We start from the raw sequence: 26,104 nt of genomic DNA, 5'->3' as shown, positions 1-26,104 counted from the left end.
ATGCTGCAGGAGCTTTGAGGTGAACGGCAGCTGAGACGGGAGCAGCAAAGAAACCTGTTTTGCAAAATCTAACGTAGCCTGTTCCCAACAGGTGGGAAGGATTTGGGGGAGTTGGGGCAGAAAACTAGCAGAGCACACTTCAGGAAACAAAACCTAGGCGAGGTCACCTGGAGTCCCTTCCACTAGAAGACCCTTCCTGAAGTGTGAGGCACGGTCTGACTCCGAGCCGAGAGAGAGAGAGAGAGAGAGAGAGAGAGAGAGAGAGAGAGAGAGAGAGAGAGAGAGAAAAGCTGGAGGGATCAGAGGTGGAGGACACGTGGAACCCTGCAGAGAGGAACCGCAGGGACCGTGCCTGCTGCCCCTGGGGTATGCAAGGGACACATCCCACTCGGTTGTGTAAGTTCTTACTGTACGTGGAGGTGAGAGGGAGCCTTAGTGTGCTCAGTTAAGCAGTAAGAAGCAATGGCAGCCTTTCTATCCTCATTAAATGCAGGGCTCCAGGCCCTTCTGGGTAATGACTCTGGCATTCTCGGGCGAAATTAAGATGATCTTTCCTATGTCTGGAGACTTTTTTTAATGCAGATATCCTGCAGGCTTTTGTGGCCGGCTCTGTAGACCTGTGTGTGGCCAAGCCCAGCTACAGCGTGTGAGGTAACCAGTGAGCTATTTCAGGAACCTCATGCTTCTCTAATTTTTAATAAGCTCTTAGGGCTGCCCGACTCTGGAGATGTATCAGACTCTGTCATGTGCCATCTACCAGAGCACCGAGGGGCAACCAAAATTAGAATTCATACTTCAGATTTTTAAAAAAAATAGTTATTTCTCCTTTGCTGATACTTAGAAGGTATTTATTAGCTTTTCCTAAACTCGTCATTGCTAAAGCAAATTTATGAATATTCAGCCTGAAACAAGCAAGAGGCCTTAAAAAAAATAAAACCCCCGTTTCCTGTTACAGTTTGAGGTTCCTGACGCTCAGTTTGGGGTACACTCCTTCGGGACTCAGTGGTGAGCCTTCCTCCCAGGGTGGCGTGCGAAGCCTCTGGCTTCTCCCAGTCTCCCTGTCCTAGGTCAGCTTGAGAAGCTGGAGTGACTCAGCCTAGCGTCTAGATAGATGGGCCAGGTTCTGCTGACTGTTGCTGCTCAGCTCCTGATAAGGACCTTTGCAGCGTGGGGATGACAGGGGATTAACAAGCAATTGCTAAGTGATGAAGTCAGCTGAGGCACAAAAGAAGGTCCGGGCACACACTGGGCACACACTGGGCCACACACTGGTGATTGCACCAACTGTCTGTGCAGAGGGTTGCTGGGAAGTGGGAATGAAAACAAGCTAAAGTTTCTTCCTGAACAAAATTAAATACGGAATGAACTAGAAGTATGATTCCGGAAAGTTTGAGGCTATACAGATTGGGAGTGGAGCATGTTACGTATTCTACGGTGATGGACTTAACTGGAAATTCACTGTGGACACAGATTTAGGGAAGGAACTCTAAAGTGTGCTCTAGGAAGGCTCCCACTTATGGAATTGGTTCCGTGGGCATACGGCTTCCGGGAACGCCAGATGTTTGGGTGGTGTTTGAAGACACAGCCTACAGCAGGCGCTCTCCCCTCTACATCCACCCACTGGTTCTGTACTCTGCTCATTATACCCCACGAGAGAGCTCATTCCCATCCACGTACACCTTCCTCCCTCTCTGTTTTCCTTTTTCTCCTGGTGCTTTAAAGTTGGTAAGGAACCCCGCTCTTCAGCCCCTTCAGTGCCTTCTGCATGCTGTAGCTAGGAGTTCTATCGCTGACTGCTGGGACATAGGCAGTGGAAAGAACTATCACCCATGCAAACCGGTCCCTAGCTCAGGACGACATCTTTCTGACCCTTAACAGCACCGGTTGGTATGAACATTCCAATGCCCAGAACGCTCTCTCGAGTGTGGGTCTAGGAAATGAAATACCGATTGCCTATCAAGATGACGGTTCTCAAGCCTGGTTTCCAAAACGTAACTCTTGGCATAAAGAGGATTTGGAGACGGAACTGCTAAGCGGGAGAGAGGCGCCATCTTGAGAAGGTAGCGCTTGTGTTGTCTCTCTAAGACTGGCTGATCGTTTCCTTTGGGGCCATGGATGATCCTTGAGTGGTTACCTTTAAGGTTCATGTTCAGTCTTGATTTTGAAATAAAAACTTATCTGCATTGTATATCACACACACACACACACACACACACACACACACACACACACACACACACACACAGGCTATGATCATAAAAATGCCTATGGGTCCAAAACTAGTTGAACAAGAACCTGGTTGTGAAGGGGTTGATTCTGAAGGAAGGTGGTACTGAGGACTACTGTCCCTGGTGGTTTGTTGACTAGGAACATCTGGAGAAGGGAACCCCAACTGAGACAATGCCTCTGTAAGATGGGCCTGTGGGACATTTTCTTAACTAGTGATAGATGTGGGAAGATCTGACTTGTTGTGGGTTGGTTCACCCCAGGGCGGGCAGGTGGTCCTGGGTTCTGTAAAAAAGCAGATTGAGCAAGCCAGTAAGCAGCACCCCTCCATGGCCTCTGCATCAGCTCCTGCCTCTAGATTCTTGCTCTATGTAAGTTCCTGGTTTTGGCTTGTCTTTGGCCAAACTAACCTTTTCATTGAAGTCAGTGAAGTTTGTGGCCAAGTGTTTTTATCACGGGATCCATTTGTTCATACTCCAACAGGCCAGATATTCCTGCACTGTCTACAGACACTGTTTATAACCTGCACCTGAGAGCTGCTTATTTCTCAGAGGAAGAAACACGGCCATTGAATCATGGGTCAGACTTTTACCTCATACATGGTTCAGAGATAATGTTGAGTTTTGTTTGAGTACAGGAAATATTCGGGCATATCCTTCTGAGCACCTGTTTAAAGTCACAGAGCCCTGAAGCAAGGGCTGTGTGTGTGCGTGTGCGCAAATTAGCATATGGGCCAGGACACTAGAATGTGACTAAAGGAAGAGGTCATAAGACCAATCACCCTGTAGAAGGAGATGCTTTCAAATCCCTTCAAAGACCACAGGAACTGTTTAAGCCTATGCTATGAGTGTATGATCCTTGGTTATTTACTGCATTGCAAATTGTTATCGGTTTGGGAGAGGGGCGGGCTTGTGAAGAGAGTAAAGAGAATTAAAATAGTGCCACAAAGTTTTGCATGGATCCAAACAGTTACATATTTAAAAAGGTGGCACTGGGTGAGAAAAGAACACAGTTTGCCGGTGAGTTTGAAGACTGGAGTCCTGTGCTAGAGACTCCTCAGAGCCTCATTCTACATTGTCAGTCATGTTCTTGGTGATAACTAGTTGCTGCTCCTGCCTGCACATCCAGAAGTTGGAGTGGAGGAGGAATTCCCTTGGATGCTCTCTGCGGACTACCTCACGTGACTATCTCACGTCCTGTTCTCTGGTGCGCACCGCCCTGGCTCCCCTTCCCAAGAGCAGTTCCTTGGCAAGGCTGTCTCCTGGCAGGGTAGTGTTCTCTGCATAGTAATCAGGCCCCTGCAATTGCCTCTTACCCCAGACTCTGGGATCTTGACACACGGGGGGCACTGGCACTGGTAGAACAGAATTCAGAAGAAGCAGGAAGCTTTCTTGAATTTTTACCAGCCTGTCCTACTTTAAAGCTTAGTGACCAGTTGCGAATAGGAAATTGCGGGTAAGTATCACCTTCAGCAGATGACAGTTTAAGGCCTCATCTACACTGGTTATCTAACTACTGTTGCATGCAGTTTTCTTCATGTTGGGGCTGAGGATGTCGCTCAGTCAGTGTTGGCTTGGCGACAGGCATTAAACCCTGGGTTTGAGGCACCTCATGGGCATGGTGGCACATACAGGGGAGGTAGAGGCAGAAGGGTTAAAAATCCAAGGCCATCCTTGGCAACACAGAGACCAGCCTGGGAGGTGGGGACCCAGAGAGTTTCAGGAGGTAAATAAGTTGGGAATCTTTGTGAGAGACAATGCGATTTAACCAGCCAGTGTCTGTTGGTTTTAAAATTCGTCTTGTTAAACTGAAAAGTCAGCTGAATTCTGGGACTGTCAGAGTTTTCAGACGCCTGATACTGTCGTCGGTTCTCAGAGTCACAGAACTCAGAATTCGGGGACTTTTAATTATCAACTTCTATGCCTTATCTTTTGTATCTGATGGGACGTATGGAGATGAAGGGTACTGCTTTCCTCCTGAGAAGTTTGCCTTGTTGGTACCCTTGGGGAAAAGTTACACATCTTGAAATTGGGATTGCAAAATGTGCATGTTTCTAGCTGGATACGTCTCTCTTCACGTGCCTGGGTGGTTGTGGGTAAATTCTGTTCAGTTTGTAAAGTTCGGGGTGTTAGTCTATGTTTTCTACTCTCTCACAGTAGTGGCCTATAAGCCACACCCTTCCTTTAGGGGCTCATGGATTAAGTACATAATGCTTTGCTTTAGAAGGCTAATTAGAAAACGTATTTATAGAACATCTACTGATGCTTACCTTCTGTCAGGTTCTAAGCACAAGGATTCTGTTAGAGAAGAAAAAGTACACCCCCCCCCCCAAGCCACCGCATTCATCCCCATACATACCCTCACCTGAGGTCGGGATTAATGTAAGCGGATAGAAGTTCTGAAAGTTCCAAGAGTTTCCCTGTTGTATGCATCAGCCGTGCACCCTCTCAGTCTGCGTAAGACCCATTCAGATTTCTGTTTCACATTCGACCGTAATCTCAGTACTCCAGTGACTGAGGCTGGGGGATGTCAAATATTCAAGGGTATCTTGAACTACATAGTGAGTTCCAGTTTTAGCAAGGGCCACAGAGGTCCCACTTCAAAACCGGGTGGATGGAGCGACATTTCTAGTTTCTGACCCATAGAAAGTTGGTGTTTGGGTAAACTAAGTGGCATTATTACGGTTTAAAAATCGTTGAGAGTCGGCCCTCAGAACTAGTTTCTGACTATAGTAGTTCTGACTAAAGAGCTAGTTTCTGTCTGGGTAATTCTCTTGTTTCCATGTTTCCGAAGGGAAATAGAACATGGACTGGAGTACGGTCATAAAAGTAGAATGTCAGAAGGATGCTGCAGCCAGACTGTAGTTTCTCCATCAAAGCAAAATCCAGGAGAAAAGTACCCTTAATAGAAATAGGCATTATCCTACAAGCTAGCCAGCATATTGCGTGTGGAAATAGTGGAAAACAATTTACAGACGCTCTGGACTCTTCAATGGGCTTAGCGTTTCTAATAGTAAACTCTTTTTGAAGACAAATAGGACCAATCCCCTCCCTGTAAACTCTTTTAGAAGACGAATCCCCTCCCCTTGTGCACAGCAGTGTAGAACATGGCTTTTGTTAAAATGGAGGTAGCCAGGGGCTGGAGAGATGGCCCAGGAGTTGAGAGCATTGCACTGGAAGAGGACCCTGGTTCAGTTCCCAGTGCCTCCTCCAACCTTTGTGGGCACCAGGGCTGCCCGTGGCACACATACATACATATAGACCAAACGCTCACGCATATAAAATCTAAATCAACAAGGGCTGAGGCATGAGGTGCTGCTGCCAGCTCCTGGGCGTGTTAGTTGGACTTCAGGCCGTTGAGGATATCTTTGGTTGGTTCATCTTAATCCCAATGGACAGCTACGTGATGCAGAAGGGGTTGCTGGAGATTAGTCCTTAACTGTCTTTAAGATCAGCCGGCCGTGGTCCTCGTTCTGTAGCGCTCTGCTTGACAAGTGGCAAGCTGAGCAAATGGATTACCGCTAAGCCTCGCTATGTTTAGCCAGTCTCCCCACCCCCAAATGAACGGTGAATCCCCAAAACACTTGTTGTAAAAGGCTCTTGTTTTATTTCCTTGCCAGCTAACCAGCTCTCAGGAGTTGCTGGTCTCTAGGACCCGGCAGGGTGTACAGATGTTTTGGTGGCTCCTGGGGTCCTGTCCACCATGGATGGAGAGTATCAGGAACCGACAGTTCTAGTCCAGTCTTAGCTGTTTTGAGGCTGAGTGTCTTTAGACCCGATTCCAAAGTGCTAATTGCTCTAGCCATGGCTTCTCGAGGTGTGGGTGAGAAAGCAGCTTGGAGACTGCAGGCGGTGGTAAGAAGGCAGGTGGCCAGGCTGGTACCAGGTGGGCAGGTGAGTTCTTGTCTTCCCACATCACTGTGTAGTGCTGTGGGTCACCTGCACAAGGGCAGACACATGGCCACCGGCGGCCGCCTGAACCCGGGCTGTGGTTCGACCTTTGCACGTTCACTTCTTGGTGCTTGAGATCATGCTTCACAACTGGGCATGTTGTCTCTAGTCCTTCAGATGTAACATTGGGCTTAGCGACACACACGTGAATGTGCTCCTAGCACGACAACCCTAGGGAATGTTAAGGGGACGCTAGTGTTACACTGGGCTCATTCTTGGGTAGGTCAGGGTCCTTTCATTGACTTTAGGAGATTGAAAACTAACCCATGGCCCCTTCTCTGTGTCTCTGCTGTCTGTCTGTCTGTCTCCCTCCCTCTCTCTCTGTCTCTGTCTGTCTCTCTGTCTCTCTCTCTCTCTTACACACACACACACACACACACACACACACACGCACACACACACTTCTAAAAGGAAGTTGAGAAACTTCCTAACTTCCTTGATTGGCGAGCTTGTTGCAGGCTTTTTTGTACATCTTGGCAGCAGTGAGCGTTTCTGAGCTTTCAGTGTGTCCCTCCCTTAGAAAGACAATACTGTAGATGAGTTGCTTTAATAGGGCAAGGCTTGGATGGATGGATTTGCGATGGTTCTTCTAGTTATCTTTACTGTCTTTATTTATACAGAGCACCAACACACACGCATACACGTCATTTTACAAAGGGGCGACTTTAAGACGCCTGACCTGGTAAGTGGCTCTCGTTCTTACTGCCGTCCAGTGCAGGAGTTCACAGTGAACAGTCAGGGAAACCTGCCACACAAGAGGCTTCATAGACTCAGAAGTGCTCTTGAGTATAAAGGAGTCATGGGACTGCCCCTCAGCCTAATGGGCTGAGCCTCCTCACCTTTGTGCTGGGAGTCGGAGGCAAAAGAATGGGGTCTGTGAGTGGTGGTTTGTTTTTTAAAGAAAGGTTACATTCTCTGGCTTTGCAAGTAGGTATCAGTTGCACGGCATCCTCTGAAGTCTGTAAGGGTGTTTAAAGAGCTGGGGGTGACATATCCAAGCACATGTGTCTAGTGCTTGTATATGTCACTGCCTCTCCCTCCCCCATCTCAAGTAAAGGTTAAAGGTGTGTCCTTACCGAGTTGGCTGGTTTGAGGGCATTTGGAGAATATTATAGTGAAATAAAATTGCTTTTCTTTTTTAATGAGAGCAATATGTTTGGAAGTCTACCAGGGTCAAAATTTTAATTAGTTTATTAAGTTATAATTTGAAAACAACCAATTCAAGGATACAACTTGAGTTTTATTGTTTTCTGAGACAAGGTTTCTCCATGTAGCCCTGGCTGTCCTTGAACTCCCTTCTTAGACAAAACTGATCTCCTACCTCACAGAGATCCACCTGCCTCTGCCTTCTGAGTGCTGGGACGAAAGGCCTGAGCCACCACTGGGCTTACAATCTGAAAAGTGCAAAGTGGTGTAACTAAGGTTACAGTTACAATGTAAACATTGCAAACCTTGCTGGCTAGCTGGCTGTTGTCAGTGCCCTCCTGCTGCCCCGAGTCTGGCAGCTGCTGAGCCGCTGTGGGCCTTTCTAGAATTTCACACAAATGGAGTCGTACTCTGTGTAGATGTCTGTGGTAACAGTTTTCACTCAGTGTAGTGCATTTGAGACTGCCCATGCCTTTTATCAGTAGGTCATCCTTAAATCCACTTTGCATCCTTAGATGGCTAAGAAGCACGGCATCTTATATAACTCACCAGTGTGCTCTGTCCTTCCGTCAGTAGACGGGTGGGCGTTGGACTAGGTCGGAGCTTTTGATCGCCATGAGTTCCCATGAACGCTGGTGGATATGTATTCATTGGGGGGAGGGGTAAAGCTCTGGCTGTGAGATTGCTAAGCTGTAGGCACAGCATGTGTTTTTCCACCAGCCTCTTCAGACTGCATTTTACCCTTCCACCAGCAGTGACTGCAGACCACTTGCCCTGCAGTCTTTCCGCACTTACCATCCCCAGCGTCCTCTGTTGAGTGTAGTGTTTGGAATATGGTAGATATCATGCTGTAGATTTTAGGCTGCCTTTGCTTAATATCTGTTATAGTAAAATATCTTTAAACTTTGTTTATTGTGTGTGCACATAAGGAAGTCTGAGGACAGTTTGTGGGACTTAGTTCTCTCCCGTGTGGGTCCGTTAGCCTTGGCCGCAAGCCCCTTTACCCACAGAGCCATCTCGCTGGACGGCTTTTTATATTCTTACTGGTGCTTTATGTCTCTTCCTTACAGTGAAGGCTCTGTTGAAGTCTTTTACCTTGTTGTTGTTGTTGTTGTTATGAGGAAGAGTCTCCATATGTGACCCAGACTGGCATTGGACTTGATCCCTTTGGTCTCAGCCTTCCAATGCTTGGTTTATGTAAATCTAAAGCCGTTTAAAAAATGGTTTTGGTTCACATGATTTTAATTATTAGGAATTCATTATTCCTTCTTTTGAACACAAATCGTTTTTGTCAAAAGTGAGTTTTTGTCCCGTTGGTCTGAAGGTTTGTCGTTGTTTTGGATTTTGAAGTAGGCTGTCTGGTAACCCAGGTATCCAGAGAGTAGCCTTGAACTCCTGATTCTTCTGCCTCCCCCCCCCCCCCCCCCCCCCAGTGCTGGGCTTTAAGGCTCATGCCATCACAGCTGGCTGGCTTGCTTGTCCGTTTTTAAAATGACTTTTTGAAGAACAAATTTTAGGTTATGTCCAGGTGTGCTATATTGTTCTGTTTTAGAAAATTTGGACGACTCTGTGGTCACAGCTTTCTTCTTCCCGAATACTTTTAGCTCTTAAATGTCTCTGTGCCTTTGGAGCTAATTTTAATATCTAAACGAGTCTAGATTTACTTATCAGATAAAATTTTTGTTTTTATACACATTTACAGAATAGTTTTCACACACATTTTTAAAGATTTATCCAAAGACTTAGAAATGTGTGTGTGTGTGTGTGTGTGTGTGTGTGTGTGTGTCTCTCTCGTGTGGTCAGAGAGTAACTTTCGGAAGTTCCTTCATCTGGGACTGGGTTGCCAGGCAACAGTACTGTTACCATGAATCATCTCACTCGCCCAGAACTCTGTTTATATTTTCATGCCGCTGTACATATTTGAAAGTTGTCATTTCCAGCCGTTGAACCATTCACACTATTTATTTAATAGATAACAGCGCTGCTGTTTACTTCTTTTGTAGTGAGTTCTGGTGGGTCTCATTTTTAAAGGGATTATTCTGTATCACGTATCATCAAATTTGCAGGCATCGAGAGCCTGGCCTGGTGGCGCACTCCTCTGCTCTCACCTCTAGGGAGGCAGAGGCAGGTGGATCTCTGAGTTCAGTGCCAACCTGGTCTACAGAGGGAGTAGAGAGAAAGAACACTGGGCTGGCTTAGGCTTTTGGAAACTCCCAAGTCCACCTCCAGTGACACACTTCCTTCCACAGGGCCACACCTACTGCAGTCAGGCCACCCTCTCTAATGCCATGCTCCTGAAGCATTCAACTGTGTGAGCCTGTAAGGGACCATTCCTGGTCAAACCACCACAGCCACCATCGTTAATATTACTGTTATCAGATTGGAACTTACTCTGCAGCTCAGGCTGCCCTCGGCCTCCCTGGTGCTCTGTAGCTCAGGCTGCCCCCCCCCCCCCCCCGCGCCTCCTAGGTGTCTGTAATTTTCTTTATACTTGTTTTATTTGGGAGTTACTGAATTCCTGGATCTGAATATGAATAGTTTTAGCAAACATTTTAAAACTCAGTCATCTTTTATGATCCATTTTGGGCCCGGTAATAATGGCTCAGCAATATATGTTGCAGAGATCTGAGTCCAGGTTTCAGCACCACGTGATGGTTAGTTTCAGGGAGATCTCATGCCGTATTCTGACATCTGCAAGTACCGGGCATCCACGTAGTGCGCAGGCATTCAGACATACACAGAGACAGCTACCCGCACACGTGCATTAATTTCTAAAACTATATTTAAAATCTGTCTCATCAGTTGGAGGGCACTTGCCCTGCTTCATGTTTGACTGTTACTAATATTATGAGCACTGTGGTTAAGAACATTTGCTACAACGTTGCTTCATTTGTTACATTTTTTTTTTTTTAAGGAATCAGGCCCTGTGTTGCCCGTTGTAAGATGTAGAAACAGTTCTTCCTGCATTTTCCCCTCACTCTCTATTCTTATCCACACGTGATAGGTAGACTCCATTCTAAGTGTGAAGTCAATGTTAAGTTCCCCTAGGACACTGATTCTGTACAGCAGGACATATCAGAGGAGGGGGAGGATGAGAAGGGGGAAGAGGAGGGAGAGGGGGAGAAGGAGGAGGAGGGGAGGGTTAGGAGGGGAGGAGGGGGGAGGGGAGGGGGGGGGGAGAAGACAGCTGTGTGGCGGGGAGGCTGAGCGGGGCAGCCTACCTATGCATGTCGTCCCATTGGTTTGCTTCTGACCAAGGGTATTTGAGATATGAAGGCGTAACCCCTGAGTTTCCAGTATGATTAAGTGCTCCCCATCTGTTCAGTCATCCGAGAAGTGTTTATTAAATACCCCCGAGTGCTTCGTGTCCTGGCAGGCAGCCCTCCTCCCTGCCCCTGCCTTTTAGCAGTTGGAATATGACAGGCACAGGAAAAATAGTTTGGTTTTCTAGTCGCAGAGTTTGGATTCTTAGAGTCTTCTCTGTAGCCCCAGCGTTCAGAGACTGACAGTTGAAGACGGAGGAAGCCGGTCTCGTGTCTGCACTAGCATCTGGTTTATTCCTGTGTGAGGATATCAACACTTTCGGTTGTTCGTATTTAAAAATTAGAACCTGAGATTAGTGTGTGTGTGTGTGTGTGTGTGTGTGTGTGTGTGTGTGTGTGTGTGCGCGCGCGCGCACGCGCACGCATGCCGTGGTATACTCATGTGCATCCGCCTGGAGTTGCTTCTCTCCTGCCATGTGAGTCCTGGAGGTTGAACTTGGGTCGTGTGCGCCACAACAAGCACCTGCTCCCGATGAGCCACCGTACCAGTCCAGTTCGGTGTTTTTTAATTACGAAAAATAATTAACAGGCAGAAACATACTTGCCCCACTTTTGAGACAATCTTCCTGTGGTCTGTTACAATAGGAAGCTAATTCCCCTGATTAAGGCTAGCCCTACGTGAGGTGCTGTATCGCTGTATCTGGCCGTGAGGGTTTAGTAGTCCGTGAGGTTTTAATTTGGCGAGTCTTACTCTTCAATTTCCCTTCAGCTTGGTTGTAAATCCTGACAAATACGGTCTTCCGTGTATGCCAAGCTCAGACACTGGCACCGCCCTCTCGCTCTCCAGACTTCATTTGCTAAACTTGCCTGGGATCTTCCAGACTAGATTTACAGGGTAGGGCTAGCTTGCCCGGAGTCAGAGGGTGTCTCCACGAGTCTGTCTTAGTGCCTAGGCAAATCATGTGTGCTAGCTAGGAGTGTGTTTCGTTCTGCAAACCACTCTTTAACAGAGACCTGTGTTAGACCTTTAGGTTAGTAAAGCCTTTGATTGTAATAATTTCTGGGTCAGAAAAACAGGCCACTCTCGAATCGAGGAGCTCAGAAGTATACTGGGCCGTGGACTTAGCCCTGCCTTAGAGGCCTGGAGATGGTTTCGTGCCGCCTGTTGATTTGTTTTATGTGGGCGTATCTGCCCTTCACATTTAATAGCGTGTGGCAGTGGGTGGTGTTGCTATCCCTCCCCTCAGACAGGAGGGAAACGGGTCCATAGTGCTGCCATTTTATTTTCTGTTTGGGATACAGAGCTTCCCCCTAAAAGCTGAAGTTACCTGCCTTGTGCAGGGCCATTGTGTGCTCTCTCCGTGAGAGCTGGGTGGTTTGTGGTAGGCGGCCACACTTTTCCATGTGAAGGCTGAGAGCGTCAAGGTGTCATTTATTGCAGAAAGAACTAGTGATTTGTTTACAGTAATAACGACTTGTTCCTCAGCCAGTAGCAGCGGCCACGGGCAGCTTACTGCTCAAAGACTTCACGTAATTTTTAATCTGGGGTGGGAGCAAGGAGAACCACAGCGTTGTAAATGTTTTTACTTGACCCAGTAGTTATTTGATATGGGCCTAATGGATACTCATTGTGTGGTGTTTAATTCTCACCCTCAGGACTCTGCCTGCCTGCCTGCAGCCTTGAAATGTATTTCTTGGCTTTTCAAGTGAATGACAGGCAAAAAAAAAAAAAAGAATAAAATGCCTATTAAAATGTTTTATTCATATTTTCACTTCCAAAAGGAATTTTGAGGACAAACCAGTGTTTTAATTGTTAAGGTCGGACTATTTTGTTTGGAGAGAGATCTATGTTCTTGTGAAATTGGGTTTATGAAACTGGACTGGAAAAAATAGAGTGTATAATTGGGTACGTCCTGTACTGCTTAATCACCAAGCTGGTTTAATGACCATTAGCACTTGGGAAGCCAGGCTGGTATGCCCTTGTTCTGCCTGAAAAACCAGGAGTTCCTGTGAGGGCGAGGAGTTCCTCTGGGTGCCCGTCACCCTGATGACTCTGGGTGCCCGTGAGTTGCCTTCCTGGCTGCCTACAGTCTTGAGTCACAAAGGCATCAGATGTCATCAGGTCAAGCCAAGGACTTCCTTGGTCATTCATGAGGCCTGGCAGAAGGCACGGTTCAAAAATGTAAGTCACAGGGCAGCATCCAGAAGAAATTTATTATGTACAGGACAGGCTGTACACCGGCTACAGCGGCGAAGGAAGTCTAGGAGGTGACCTTCGATCTCCTCTATCAGTTTCCCTCAGCCCAGCACACATCTCTTAGAATGGTGGAAGAACATGCTGGGGACAGGCTGGGAACAGTAAAACCCAAACCTAGGACCAAAGTCTGGGTTCATGCGGGCCTGACCTCATCCCTGCTCCCCCAAAAAGGGCCTCACTCTGTAGCTCTGGCTGTCCCAAAACTCACTCTGTACACCAGGCTAGCCCCACACTTGCCGAGCTATGCCTGCCTCTGCCTCCCAAGCGCTGAGATCAAAGGCGTGCGCCACCACCGCCCGGCTTCGTAGAAACACTGGGTCCTTTCCCAGTCCCAGTCTTCAGTTTTGGTTTGAGTCCAGCCTTGGGTCTCACCTTTGATGTCTCTTATGTGATGCTGCCCAGTAGCCATTGGCTTGGAGTTAAAGTGTCCCTTAGCAGCTTGTGACCTTGGATAAGTCAGTCTCTTTGGCACCCCCCCCCCCCTTAAGTAGCATGGAGATGCAGCTCTCTCCCTATATTAGAAGGTTCATGGTTGGATTAAAAGGTGATCACAGTGATACAGCCTGGCGAATCATAACCTCCCATGAATGTCAGCTGTGCGATTAGGTGGTGACAAGGGTGTGCTGGGTGGGTAATTAGCCTTTTTCCCTTCCCACTTGCCTGTCAACAACTGGAGGGCGGACTGTCTTGACCCCTCTGTGTATCAATTAGATCTCCCTGAATAATTGACGGGATCTTTGGAGATGTGATGCAGAGTCCTCACAAGGCTGCCGGCAGAGTCACGCCCCCTCAGGAGGTGCTGCAAGCTTGCTCTGACCCACTTTGTGCATGGGGCCCCCGGGCCGCCGGGCTGGATGCTGTAAGGACCTTCCTCAGCTGAAGTGCTAGGGTTCTCAGCGTCATCTCTTCTCTGAGGTGCAGTTTGACCCTCTGGCTTCAGTTGTTTGGTGGGTTTGGCGTTTCTGAGATCCTGTTAGTTCTGGAGTGTTGTCAAGTCTCTGGTCTGATTCAGACAGACCTTGGATTCCTTTCTCCTTCCCCTAAATAGGAACAGAGGCAGCATCAGATCTGAATGGGATCTGCTGGATTTTCTCCGGCCCTGGTTTTCTAGAAGAGAGGTTCTCTATTCTCTTCCAGCACAACCCTACCCCGGACAGTAAGCCTCTCGGTTTACTCCTGTTCTTGGAGACTGTTCTTTTTGGAGCATAGCTAAATTCACACCAGAGACTTACTAGTTAGAGCTATAGGTCTTCGCTGTCAGAGTATGGAATCTTTTTAAGCCCCCTTTTATTTATTCTTTTCTCATATATCTAAACTGCAGTCCTCCCTCCCCTTTCTCTAGCTATCCCCCTACCTCCCCTTCCCCTAGCCATCCCCCCACCTCCCCTTCCCCAGCTATCCCCCCACCTCCCCTTCCCCAGCTATCCCCCCACCTCCCCTTCCCCAGCTATCCCCCCACCTCCCCTTCCCCTAGCCATCCCCCCACCTCCCCTTCCCCTAGCCATCCCCCACCTCCCCTTCCCCTAGCTATCCCCCCACCTCCCCTTTCCCTTGCTATCCCCCCACCTCCCCTTTCCCTAGCTATACCCCCATCTCCTGTCAGAAAAGAGCAGGCCTCTCAGGAACATCAACCAAATACAGCACAAGTTCCAACATTCTCACATCAAGGCTGGCCGAGAAAACCCAGTAGGAGGAAAAGGGCAGGAATCTTACCGAGGGAATTCAGTGGAATCCTGAGCCAGTGACTGGGGGGTGTGGGTGTGGGGGTTGCAGTTCTGTCCCCAGGGGCCATTGGACACTTTGGCAGCCACATTAATAAGGGGGAAGAGGTGACTGCATTGAAGTGCAGTGTGTAGCATCACAGGACAGCCCAAGCGAGTTCTAGACCAGCCAAGCTTTCGGATGAGATCCTGGCTCAAAAATAAGTGTCCTCAGCCTGGATAGACTGCAGGTGCTGCAGGAACGGCCGGGAGCACAGTCGGAGAAGTTTATATTTTCTAACTGGCCCTTCAGTGCTTACAGGCTGCAGTGCCCAGGCGCAATGAAAAGAGGTCTCCAGAGTTTAGCCTTGGGCTCCGCACAGACCTGTTTCTGCAGCATACTGAGGAGGGCCTGACACAGTTCAGGGGCAGGAGGAGGTGAGACCTTGTAGTACGTGTTCTGTTGGAGAGGAAGCTGTCCATCCTTGTGAGGACTGCTGTGTGCCTGACAGGAGGTGACACTCACCCTCTGCAGTTTCCCTAGGGATCAGATCATTTTTAACATCTCTGCTTCTTTTGATTTTATATTATTTTCTTGTTCTCCTTGCCTTTCTCACTCCCCACCTGCTGCCGCCACACTAAGGGAAGCCTAGGAGGCAGGGGGATGCTTCCTGTTGCTGAGAGATTCTTACAGAGCCACTTGCCACAGATCCCATGTGGACCTGTGTGGCTTTCTTGCTTTTCTCAGAATATGGCAACGGCAGCAGACACAGGTTAAAAATTTCAAATTGTCTGATATCTGTGAGTGCTGGTCACCTGTGAGCTAGTGTTTGTCAGCTCAAGGACACCTGTGAGCTCTTGTCTCATTAGGGCATTCTTTAGAAGATTGAACATAAGATCCTTTTCTTCTTCTTCTTCTTCTTCTTCTTCTTCTTCTTCTTCTTCTTCTTCTTCTTCTTCTTCTTCTTCTTCTTCTTCTTCTTCTTCTTCTTCTTCTTCTTCTTCTTCTTCTTCTTCTTCTTCCTTTTTCTTTTTTTTTGGAGCTGGGGATCGAACCCAGGGTCTTGCGCTTCCTAGGCAAGTGCTCTACCACTGAGCTAAATCCCCAACCCCCATAAGATCCTTTTAACAAGATTGGAAGTGTTCCCTCCTTGAGTGGTAGTGGAACCAGCAGGAGGGAAAAGGCAGGCTGAGTTGGAGTGGGGTAGGGTGTCTACCCCAGTTCTGTGGCTGTCTTGGCTGTCCTGGAGGGCTAGAGCATGCTCAGAAAAAACCTACCAGAACATGTGTCTGTATTTTGTGTGTGTGTATGTGTGCGTGTGCGTGTGTGTGTGTGTATGTGTGTGTGTGTGTGTGCGCGTGTGCGTGCATGCATGCTGACAGAGACCAGGAGACAATCTGACAGTTTCTTTCCAACCCTGTGGTCCCAGAACTCTGTGGGTCCATCTTGTCAGCCAGTGTATTATATTATCTAATATTATCTATTAAGCTATGTAGCCAGCGCCAGGATCTGTTCTTAGCTTCTGAGGTTGGAAAAGGCTCTGAGGGAAGTCCCAGGCCAGCTCCTGGGAGGCGGCAGGGCAGACATGAAGAACCCCGCAAGTTTCTGGAGCCTTCTCTGGTGAAGTGTGAGCTAGTCTCCTTTCTTGATTTCTGGGTCAGTGGTCAGAGCTACAGGATGTTTTGTGAGTAAGTAGGAATATTTGAGCAGGTTGGTTTTAGGGTTCCTACCTTGTCCCTCTGTGCCCCCACATTGTCCCAGGCTTACTGCCGACGGGCCATCAGCTTGGCTCCTCCAGCATTGGAAAGGCTGGCTACCCCCCCCCCCCCCCGCAGTGGGCTTTGTCACACTTCTCTTCTTAGACATTTGTTTTTGTGGTGCTTCTACTGTATGTACTCAAATTTCCTTTCGGGCAGACAAGGAACAAAACAAAACATGCCCATGATCTTTGTGGAAAATGCCACTAAAGTTGTAATAAGTTCACGCCGTGTGTGTCTGTTCCCCTAAGGAGTAAATAATCACAAGTATTGGATGGATGGCAGGGAGTGGGGAGCAATCGGCCTCGGTGCACAGCTGGGCGTTAGAGCGTCTTCCTCTGCTCAGTGCCCGTTATCTCCGGTTGTTTCCTCTATTGGTTGGCACAAGAAGTCCTTTCCCCAGTCTGAAGAATAAAGAACCGGGAAGGTTTTGTTCTCTGTTAGGGAGATTTAGAAGTGATGGAGAAAAACGGTACCCTTGGGTGAAATAGCTAAAGTTGTTGGGCAGCCTGCAATGATGGCTGCCTGAGGTTCTGGCAACTGGATTATATTCAGTCTAATGTGTAGACTTCATAATGTAGTATGAGCACTGGCGTCCATGCTCCCCACGAACCCAGCAGTGAAGATCTGTGTTCTCTACGAACCCAGCAGTGGAAATCCTTGTTCCCTGTGAAGCTAGCAGGGGAGTGCTGTGCTCTCCGAGAACCCGGGGATGGAGGTCCATGTTCTCCGTGGATCCGCTAATGTTTCAAGGATGCTTTACGGGAGAGATGATTATTTCACTGACTTGGTGAGTAACATCCAAGTTTGAATCCCCCAGGTCATGGAGAGCAAGCCAGTAAGCAGCACCCTTCACAGCCTCTGGGTCAGCTCCTGCCTCCAGGTTCCTGTCCAGACTTCCTTCTGTGGTGAACGGTGATGTGGAAGTGTAAGCCAAATAAACCCGTTCCTCTCCAAGTTGCTTTTGGTCCCATGTCCATCACGGCAACAGTCACCCTGTCTAAGACAGACTTTTAGGTGAAGAAGGGGAATGAGCTTCGTGGGGTCATGTCACCCTGCGTTTCTAGTCCCTAACAAAGAACCTGGACTCCAGAGGGTATGCAGACAGCTGTCAGTGACAGGATTGGGGCGTGCAGGTGAGAGTAAGTGCTAGGAGGCAGAAGAACCTGACTCTGAAGGCAGGCGTCCAGGACAGTCACCGAGAGTTTCCACGGTGCTCATGCACTCTGCATGCGAGTTGCCCGAGGGCTTCTCAGGGGGTTCCTGAGCCAAGAGCAGGGACGCCTGGGGACAGTGTGCAGGGGAGGGAGGGAGGAAGGTGTGTGTGTCAGGCTCCCTGCTCTGAGTGCTGTCTGGTGGTTTGGAAATGAAGAACAAAGGGACCGGAACTTCCTGGTAGACCGTTTTCAGTCTAAGTCTGTCTTCACAACCCCACACTGACATGCCCCACTGCCCAGGGTTCTCTTGTGTGTCTGCTGTGGTATGGGCTGGTGGCCTGGGTGGAGGAGGCAAGGGCAGACACTGGTTAGTCATGGATGTCAGAGTCCTGCCGTTGAGTTTGACCACACCTCTCCTTCAAGTCCATTCGCCGCATTCAGGGCAGGAGGTGAAGCCTGTAAGAGGCTACATCAGCACTCTAAGAAGACAACTCACACTGCAGCCAGGGAGGGAGGGGCAGCCTGGCCAGGGGTAGGCGGGAAGGGGCACCTCTTTCCTCCCTCCCTAGGTAGTGACGGTGAAAGATATGCAGAAGAGTCTTGGGTTCCAGCGCCCCTCTGGCAGCTGCTGGCCTTTGGACCAGGGAGGTCCTTTTGCTTCAGGTCAGGTGGCCGTGACGAGTCTGGACTTTGACCCAGAGTGCAGTGCGGGCTTGGCGTCCTTTACCAGGACCTTGAACGTGTCCTGTAACTTACCGTCTCCCTCCATCTCTCAGTGGTAAAACCCAAATTAACGATTGAGTGGAGGTTGTGCACAGTTAAGAAAAGGGCAGTACGGTTCTCTGGGACCCTCTTCCTGTGGGTCTAAGGCCAGCCATGGGGAGGTTTGGTAGGTGACAGGTTTGGTAGGGGTGTCAGCTTCGGGAGATCTTTTTCTTGGTTTCTTTTGTAGCTGTCACAGGTAGGCAGCCGTCGTGGTTCATTGGACTCCTAAGACGACGAGAGACTGTCTTTTCGGAAGGGTTGGGAGGAAGCGGAAGCTGTAGTTAGGTAATATTCTCTCAGAGCAGAACTTCTCTTTTAGGGCTGTTGCTTCATAATCTTTAAATGCCCTTCTTTCTGGCAGGAGGCGTTAAATAAGTGAGGTATTCACTTTGTAATGGGGTTTTGTTCAGATTCTTTTCTCCTTCATGATTAAAGTCTTTCAGTAATTCTGATGGGAATTTAGTCAACAAACCAGGGAAAGACTTCCTTACCCATAAAGCTCTGCGGGATTCTGGATTCAGATACCTTTGTTTGGCTGTGTAGGCGTTGATATATCAGAGGCCCCTCTGAGACTTCTGGGAGGCCTTGTAGTCCTTCCAGGGTATCTATCCTAGAAGTTTTGTCAACACAACCAACCGTTTTATAAACCTCCCCTTGCCACCGAGACCATTGTATTCTTCCTCAAGGAATCATTTCCCTGAACCGCCGCTAACTTCTTAGAATGCAGAGAGCCGTCTTGATTCCTGTGCTCTTTCGGGTTTCCGTTGGAAAGAGTTTTTTTGTTATTTTTAAACCTACTCACATCCATCCGTTCTGTGTTGAAAGTACCCCTGTCCTGTTCTAGCTGGCTAGGGTAGAATATTACTTTCCTTAGGAAGATCTGAGGAGCCAGCCCCTTTATGTGGTTTCCTCGGGCTTTTAAAGAGTAAAGCAGCACTTGTCTTTAAGCACCTTTAAGAGGCATTCAGATAATCACCCTGTGAAGTACGGTGGGATCCGCCTGAAGAGCCCTCTGGACCCCCTTTGTCCTGCAAGTTTCTTCGCTGTTCTTGGGGTATTTTCCTTTGCTTTGCCTGTGGGGCCCGGGCCCAGTGGCTGTCTTTCCTGCCAGATTTCTGCAGAAGAAACAGCTCGGGGTTCTTTAAAAGTGGATCTGATGGAATCACTACCCTCTGCCCACCTGACATTGTGTAAAATGGTTTGTTCTTGTGAAAAGTGTGCAGTAGGGACAGAAAAGAAAGTTTGGTTTTATCTTTTGTTCAGTAAGCTGGCTCAGAAGCAAGTGCTGGGCCGTTGAGAAGGACCTCTTCTTTTTGTTTGTCTTTGGAAGTGCTCCTGTCTCCCAGCACCAACTCAGCCTTTGACAGGATGTGGTTATCTGAGCACCCGAGCACCCGATTCCCCTCTCCCAGGTCTCAGAAGCAAGATGCTACTGTATTAGCTCTTAGACTGTTTCAATCTATAAGTTTATTTTGAGCTTCTTTAAAAACTCAAGCATAATGCAAAGCTATTGGGTATGTATTAAAAGGCTATCAAGATGTTGCCCCATGTGCTTTATTTCAGATTTTATTTTTTTCTCCATCTTTATTAACTTAGGTATTTCTTTTTTTTTTTTTTTTTTTTTGGTTCTTTTTTTCGGAGCTGGGGACCGAACCCAGGGCCTTGCGCTTCCTAGGTAAGCGCTCTACCACTGAGCTAAATCCCCAGCCCCTAACTTAGGTATTTCTTATTTACATTTCGATTGTTATTCCCGTTCCCGGTTTCCTGGCCAACATCCCCATTCTCATCCTTCTCCCCTTCTCTAAGGGTGTTCCCCTCCCCATTCCCCCCATTACCGCCCTCCCCCCAACAATCACGTTCACTGGGGGTTCAGCCTTGGCAGGGCCAAGGGCTTCCCCTTCCACTGGTGCTCTTACTAGGCTATTCATTACTACCTGTGAGGTTGGAGCCCAGGGTCAGTCCATGTATAGTCTTTGGATAGTGGCTTAGTCCCTGGAAGCTCTGTATTTCAGATTTTAAAGTAAATGTTAGGCCTGAGTTACTTTATCTGAGTTATGTACACATTGAAAAAATGGCTATATTTTTCAGTGGCCACATTGCCATTGAATAACTAACCACAGTTACTTTTTTAATGGGTGTAATGTAATATCTTATGTGTGATTTTTTTTTTTAAGTCAAATTTGGGCCAGGAATGGTGACAGGTGTCTTTAATCCAGCACTCAGGAGGCAGAGGCAAGTGGATCTCTCTGAATTTGAGAACCAGCCTGGTCTTTGGTGTACATAGTAAGTTCTAGGCCATCCAGAACTAGATAGTGAGACCCTGTCTCAAGAAGTAATATGATTTTTTGTTGTGTTTTTGAGACAGAGCCTCTCTGTGTTGTTCTTGCTGTCCTAGAAGTCACTCAACCAAGCTGGCCTCAAACTCACAAGAGGCCAACCCTCGTCTGCCTCCCAGATGCTGGGGTTAAAGGTGTGCACCACCACACCTGGCCGGGAAGTACTTGAAAGTTTGTTTTTCTGTTAATCACACGGGTAAAAGGAAAAGGAGTAAATGCCACTTTTGGTGCAGGAAGCTATCTCTCTCCTGATCGAGAACAGTCCCCAGCCGCACACCCGCCTTACCTCTTTGCCACGCCATTGACGAGTTTCAGAAACCAGGTTGGTTGGCCTGCAGAACGCCCCACATTCTGGATGGATCTGTTTCCTTTCGGTGATTATGTTTCTCTCTCACCTGAATTTCCTGAAACTGGAAATGAACTCTGGAAGTGTGATTACTTTCAGCCTTTTTAAGTACAATGTGTGTGTCCCGTTGTGTCACGATAGGAAAAAGCTCCTTATTAAATATGAGTAACAAGTAACTAGAGCTGGTGCTGGGCTCCCGGCGCTACAAAGATGAATAAACTCTTAGCTGCCTTGAGTGGCTTTTGGAAGTAAATCCTGATGGGCAGCCGGACAGAGGGACAGTAAATATAGGGGCAGTGGCTCAGAAGTTAACCATCAGGAGCGGTTGCCTGTGACGCCTCAGGAGGTTTGCAGTCTGAAGGAGTCTATGCAGAAATGCAGTTTCCCAGCATGTAGAAGGTTGCTGCTTTCCTGCACAGCGCTTCATCGTAATCTGTTGAAAAATCCTCTCTTAACCCGAGGGGCATCTTCTAACTCAGGTGCCTGTCAGCGCTGTCAGTCAGAATGGCCCTCAGAGCTCTGTAGCTTCCCATGTCTCCCACGTCTGAGTGAGGCTACAGGTAGAAGAGGCAGTGGGTACCACTCTTGAACCAGTAGCCCCTTCATATCCACCGTCCCTGATGCTCCGGACAGAGCCTCCTGATAGGTAGAGCTCACAAGGAGGCAACTCCTGGGGGGACAGGGCACCCAGCACTTTTCTGTTGGAATGGTGGACCGGAGAGGGGCTCCACATTTCACCAGGAATGAATGAAGTGGACTATAAAATGACCTGTGAGTATTTTATTAAAGGAGCCGGAAGCACCCGGAGTGGGATGTTAGCGTCTCTCGAGTCAGTGGCTGGGAATTTAAACCTAGGGGAAATTCCTGTTGCGAATGCAGCACCCACTGAGCCTGTCCGTACAGTGCTGCTGTACAGAAGCCGCGTGCTGCTCTGTCTGTGCACACAAATGCTGAGGGAAAGAGCCGTGAGTAGTTACCGTGCGGTTTGTCGTTGTCGAGGAAACAAGTAGACAAAGTAACCCCAACTTTGTAAGGAACCGATTCAAGTGCAAGAGAAGGGGAGAGAAGAGGAATTTGTCTGATCCGCTGACTTAAAAAAAAAAATTACATGTTTAAACAACATAGTATTTAAGATGTAGAGAGCCCAGGAGATGCTGAGCAAACTGGGTTTTGTTTTTGTTTTTAAGGAAGAAAAAAATCCATTTATTTTCCTCCAAAAAAAAACCAGTTTCTACTATAAACGCTAAAACTTATCAGGGCGACAGATAATGTGTTTGCTGCCTGGAGGTCACACACTTACTCTGCCCTGCTGTGTGAGCAGCACAATGCGCTCTTTGACAGCGGGCGCCACACTCCCACGTGGAGGACAGTCACGTGTTGCGTTTTCTTTTTTCAGACATTAAGAACATGATCCTTCCTCTGTTCCCAGTTTTAAATGGCTGTTGAGGGGAGAGATTAGGCTAATGAATGGCTTTTGTCTATACCTTTGTGCTATTTCTTTTTGCTTTCCTTAGTACACAGGAGTCAGTTTGGTGGCAACCTCTTAAAAGGAAAATTGAATGTCATAGATCTGGGGGCCAGAGCCCAGAGCAGGCTGCGGACAGCCTTCCATCTGACCGGGCCACTCACAGTTTTACCACAGAGGAATTTTGTCCACCAGGATGAGCGCCTGTGACTCTTACCTATCGCTGGAGTACGTTCTACTCCTAGGTGGCTTACATTGCTCTATTTATTAACCATTTGACCTTGGGAAATAATCACTCCTGTGCTTGAGTTTCTTCCTCAAGAAAATGAGTTAACAGTGCGGTATGAGACATGGGGGAAATGAAATAGTACCAACTCGTAAGTTCAGTTAGAGGCATAGTTCAGGTTATGAGGATGGATGGATGGATGATGGATGATGGGAAGACAGTTCTTTGTAGGTGATAAGAGGATATTGCCCCGGGTGACTCAGGGTTCCAGAGATAAGACTGAGCTGAGGGGTAAGGAAGTGGTGCCCTCACGCCAGTCACAGCCCCTGAGAAAGGTGGAGCTGCGCCTGGGACTTCAGGCAGGATCTGTTTGTTCATTTCCTGAACCGTTCCAAGAGTGGTTGAGGTTAAGGACCAGGTTTTGCTTCCTTTCTGTTTTGGCTTCTCTCTAGTGAAGCTGCCAACACCAGTAGAAACTGGACTTTGAAAAGTTCCTTGTGTGTAGGATTCTTTCCAGAGTATTGGGAGGCATATGCGTGAGTCGGGAATGGGTGTGGAGGCTGGGTTACAGGACTGGAGGGGAGGCCAGACAAGGAGCCCACAGGTTATTCTCAAGTTCTTTATGTCTTTGTCAGTGTCCGAAGTTCCCATGAGAAAAAAATTGAACAAACATGTAAATTGCAGTACACTAACAGTAGCGTGATATGTTCACACAGACGTTTTAGAGTATACAAGTAGTATTAATTTCTCTGAATGTATATACTCAATAAATATTTAACACTTCACTCCAGGATGGCGACCAACTGTAAGGAAGTTAGAGGTTGAACGAACAGAGGCTAGATGGGGTGTTTCACCTGAATCTGTAATATTTTATTTCTTAAAATATTTGAAACAGGAGCTGGAGGGGTGGCTCAGCGGTTAAGAGCACCCGACTGCTCTTCCAGAGGTCCTGAGTTCAAACCCAGCAACCACATGGTGCCTCCCAGCCATCTGTAATGAGATCTGATGCCCCCTTCTGCTGTGTCTGAAGACAGTGTACTTATATGTAATAAATAAACAAATCTTTTACAAAATATATTTGAAGAAAGGTGGCAAAATACTAAGACGTGTTAATAGTTGAGAGGGTGGGTACTTGGGTATGCATACCGTATGATTACTTTTGTTTAAAATGTACCAGGACACAGGATCAGGCCCGGCATTTGTTTTTCCAGAACATGCTGACCTGGCACCTTTCACAGAGATTGTGCTAGGTCATGGAGTGAGTCGGTTCTAACAACCTGGGTCCCGTGAGGAGACTTTCCAGGAAGAAGAAATCGGGTTCCACTCTCGACTGGCCGGCTGTGTTGTGTGCTAACCATGTTGGCTTTCCTGCAGGCCCTGCAGGCCTCAGCTCAGTGCTCAGAAAGATTGTTCTGACACCGGGTTCGTAGGCTACCTCTAAGATGTGACGGGCACCTTCTCCCCTCCCTGGTTTCTGAGGAAGAATTAAAGAGGAGTTGGGGTGGGGACACACACAGCATGCTTGCCCCATAGGCTCTGATCATAGCCCCTCCCCGTGTCCAGCCAGCCTGGGGTCAGGGAGTGGAGGTTACATTAAGCTTCCTAAGACCTTGTGTCTTTATTTTACTAGAAAATTCTTACTTATTTTTTGTTATGTGTATGTGTGTATATGTACACGTGTGTGTACATGTACACATATGTGTGGCATGGCATATAGATATTGTATGTAGACGGTACATGTGAGTGAGCACAGGTGCCTGTGGAAGCCTCGGGCAGCACATCCGCTTGGAGCTAGGCTTGCAGGCTGTTGTGAGCTGCACAGCGAGGCTGCTTTCAGACTGAGCACAAACCAGCCTTTATCACTGCACGTCGGGAGGTAGCCTCCTCGGTTAAATACGCACGGACATCTCTGGAGTGTTTGGGGAGGGCTTAGAGTAAGGTACTACCTGATGGTAGTCTCATCGATGAAACCCCAGGAAGCAGACTCTGCTCAGACATGAAGTCCCTCCCCCAAGCCCCACTGAGCCACACTTCCAACAATTTTCCCCCAGCCTTGTACTCCCTGGAAGAGTTTGAGAGCTTCAGAGCCGAGGCAACCTGTAGCAGCTCTTCAGCGTCCTGGACTCTTGGAGGGAACCACTGGGTGTGAGTCACAGGTTGAGAGCGATCAGAGTCGGGGTTTCAGAGTGTCGCATGGGCTCTCCCAGATGCATTTATTTTCTAGGTTTTTGTCTTCCCTCCGTAAGGCTGCCAGCCTTATTATTGTACCATATCACCTGGATAACCGAGTTTACTGTCCCGAGTTTACTCATCTTTAAATGCATTTAATGTGTGTAAGGGTTTGTCTGCATGTGTGTCTCTATACCACATGTGTGCCTGGCTTCACCACAGGCCTTAAAAGGTCCTCTGGAACCCGAGTTACAGATGGTCGTGAGCCACCACATGGCTTCTGGGAACTGAACACGGGTCCTCTCCTAGAGCATCCAGTGCTCGCTCTTGGGCACTCCACGGAGCCATGTCCCAGCCCCCCCTGCTACCTGTTCTCAGGTCTTTTATTGCTGTTTGACATTTAGGTTTGGTGAATGCCCTGGGGACGCGAAGCGTAGCTTCTCGAGGTTCCTCTGGGTGAGTGGAGCAGAACACAAGCAGGCGGGAGAACTGCGTGCCTGGGTGAGCACAGGGCAGGTCCTGGCCGGTGTTCACGTCTGTGATTCCAGCCTTGAGGAGGCAGAGGTGCGAGCCTGGAAGTGCAAGGCTAACTTGGGGGCCATAACTCGGGGAGCGGAATGAGCTCTAGGCCTGCCGGGGCTATATAATGAGACTGGAAGAAGAAAAGCCACAAAAACAGACAAAAAATGATGCCCTGCGTCTGGTTCCCGATTCTTCCCCAGAATAGGAGGTGAGCCAAGCCAGCTCATGGTCAAGTGGGCTCTGAACATCATTATGCAGGTATACATTAAGTCACAGCTCGATGGAGTGAGCCTTCATAGGTTTTCCACACATGATCAAGACTCTTGGCGTAATGTATAGAAGTGAGATTTCGCCTCTACCTAAGGGTTTGTTCCTGCTGTCCTGCTTATCCACACCCCATCCCACCCCCAGCTCCATTAGTCGTTCCTCTTCTTTCTCTAGGCCTAACGCTGTCTTCATTTTTTTTCTCACTTCCGTTGATTATAACGTTAAAAATTTGTTGAGTATTTCAGAAGTCCTCAGAAAGAACATTCTGACATTTTATGGATATAATACAGTGTTATTTTCTGAGTAAATATATGTTCAGTGTAAAAGCAGTGAAGAGACAGGACAGAAGGTTATGTTTTAAACGTAGGAGGTTAACAGATGAAAGTGGTAAAATGATTAGGTTGGGGAACCGGGGAGATGGGTCTTCCAGGTCTCAGGATGCAAGCCCAGTCCTCAGGATCCCTTCCCACATAAATGGCGGTGTGGTGGGTGCGGTGATGTGTGGCTGTGACCCGGTGTTGGGGAAGTGGATACAGGCGAGTCTCTGGAGC

General features: G+C 48.1%; 1 protein-coding gene across 2 annotated transcripts in view; it reads left to right on the top strand.

Moving 5' to 3' along the window:
• Foxo3 (forkhead box O3) overlaps positions 1-26,104 on the top strand; it is a 96,287-nt gene that overhangs the window by 32,868 nt on the left and 37,315 nt on the right. The gene's annotated exons all lie outside the window — the stretch shown is intronic.

Source organism: Rattus norvegicus, chromosome 20 (genome assembly GCF_036323735.1).
Source record: "Rattus norvegicus strain BN/NHsdMcwi chromosome 20, GRCr8, whole genome shotgun sequence".
NCBI lineage: Eukaryota > Metazoa > Chordata > Mammalia > Rodentia > Muridae > Rattus > Rattus norvegicus.
Note: the sequence above shows the minus strand (reverse complement) of the source record. Positions and strands in the feature narration are given on the sequence as shown.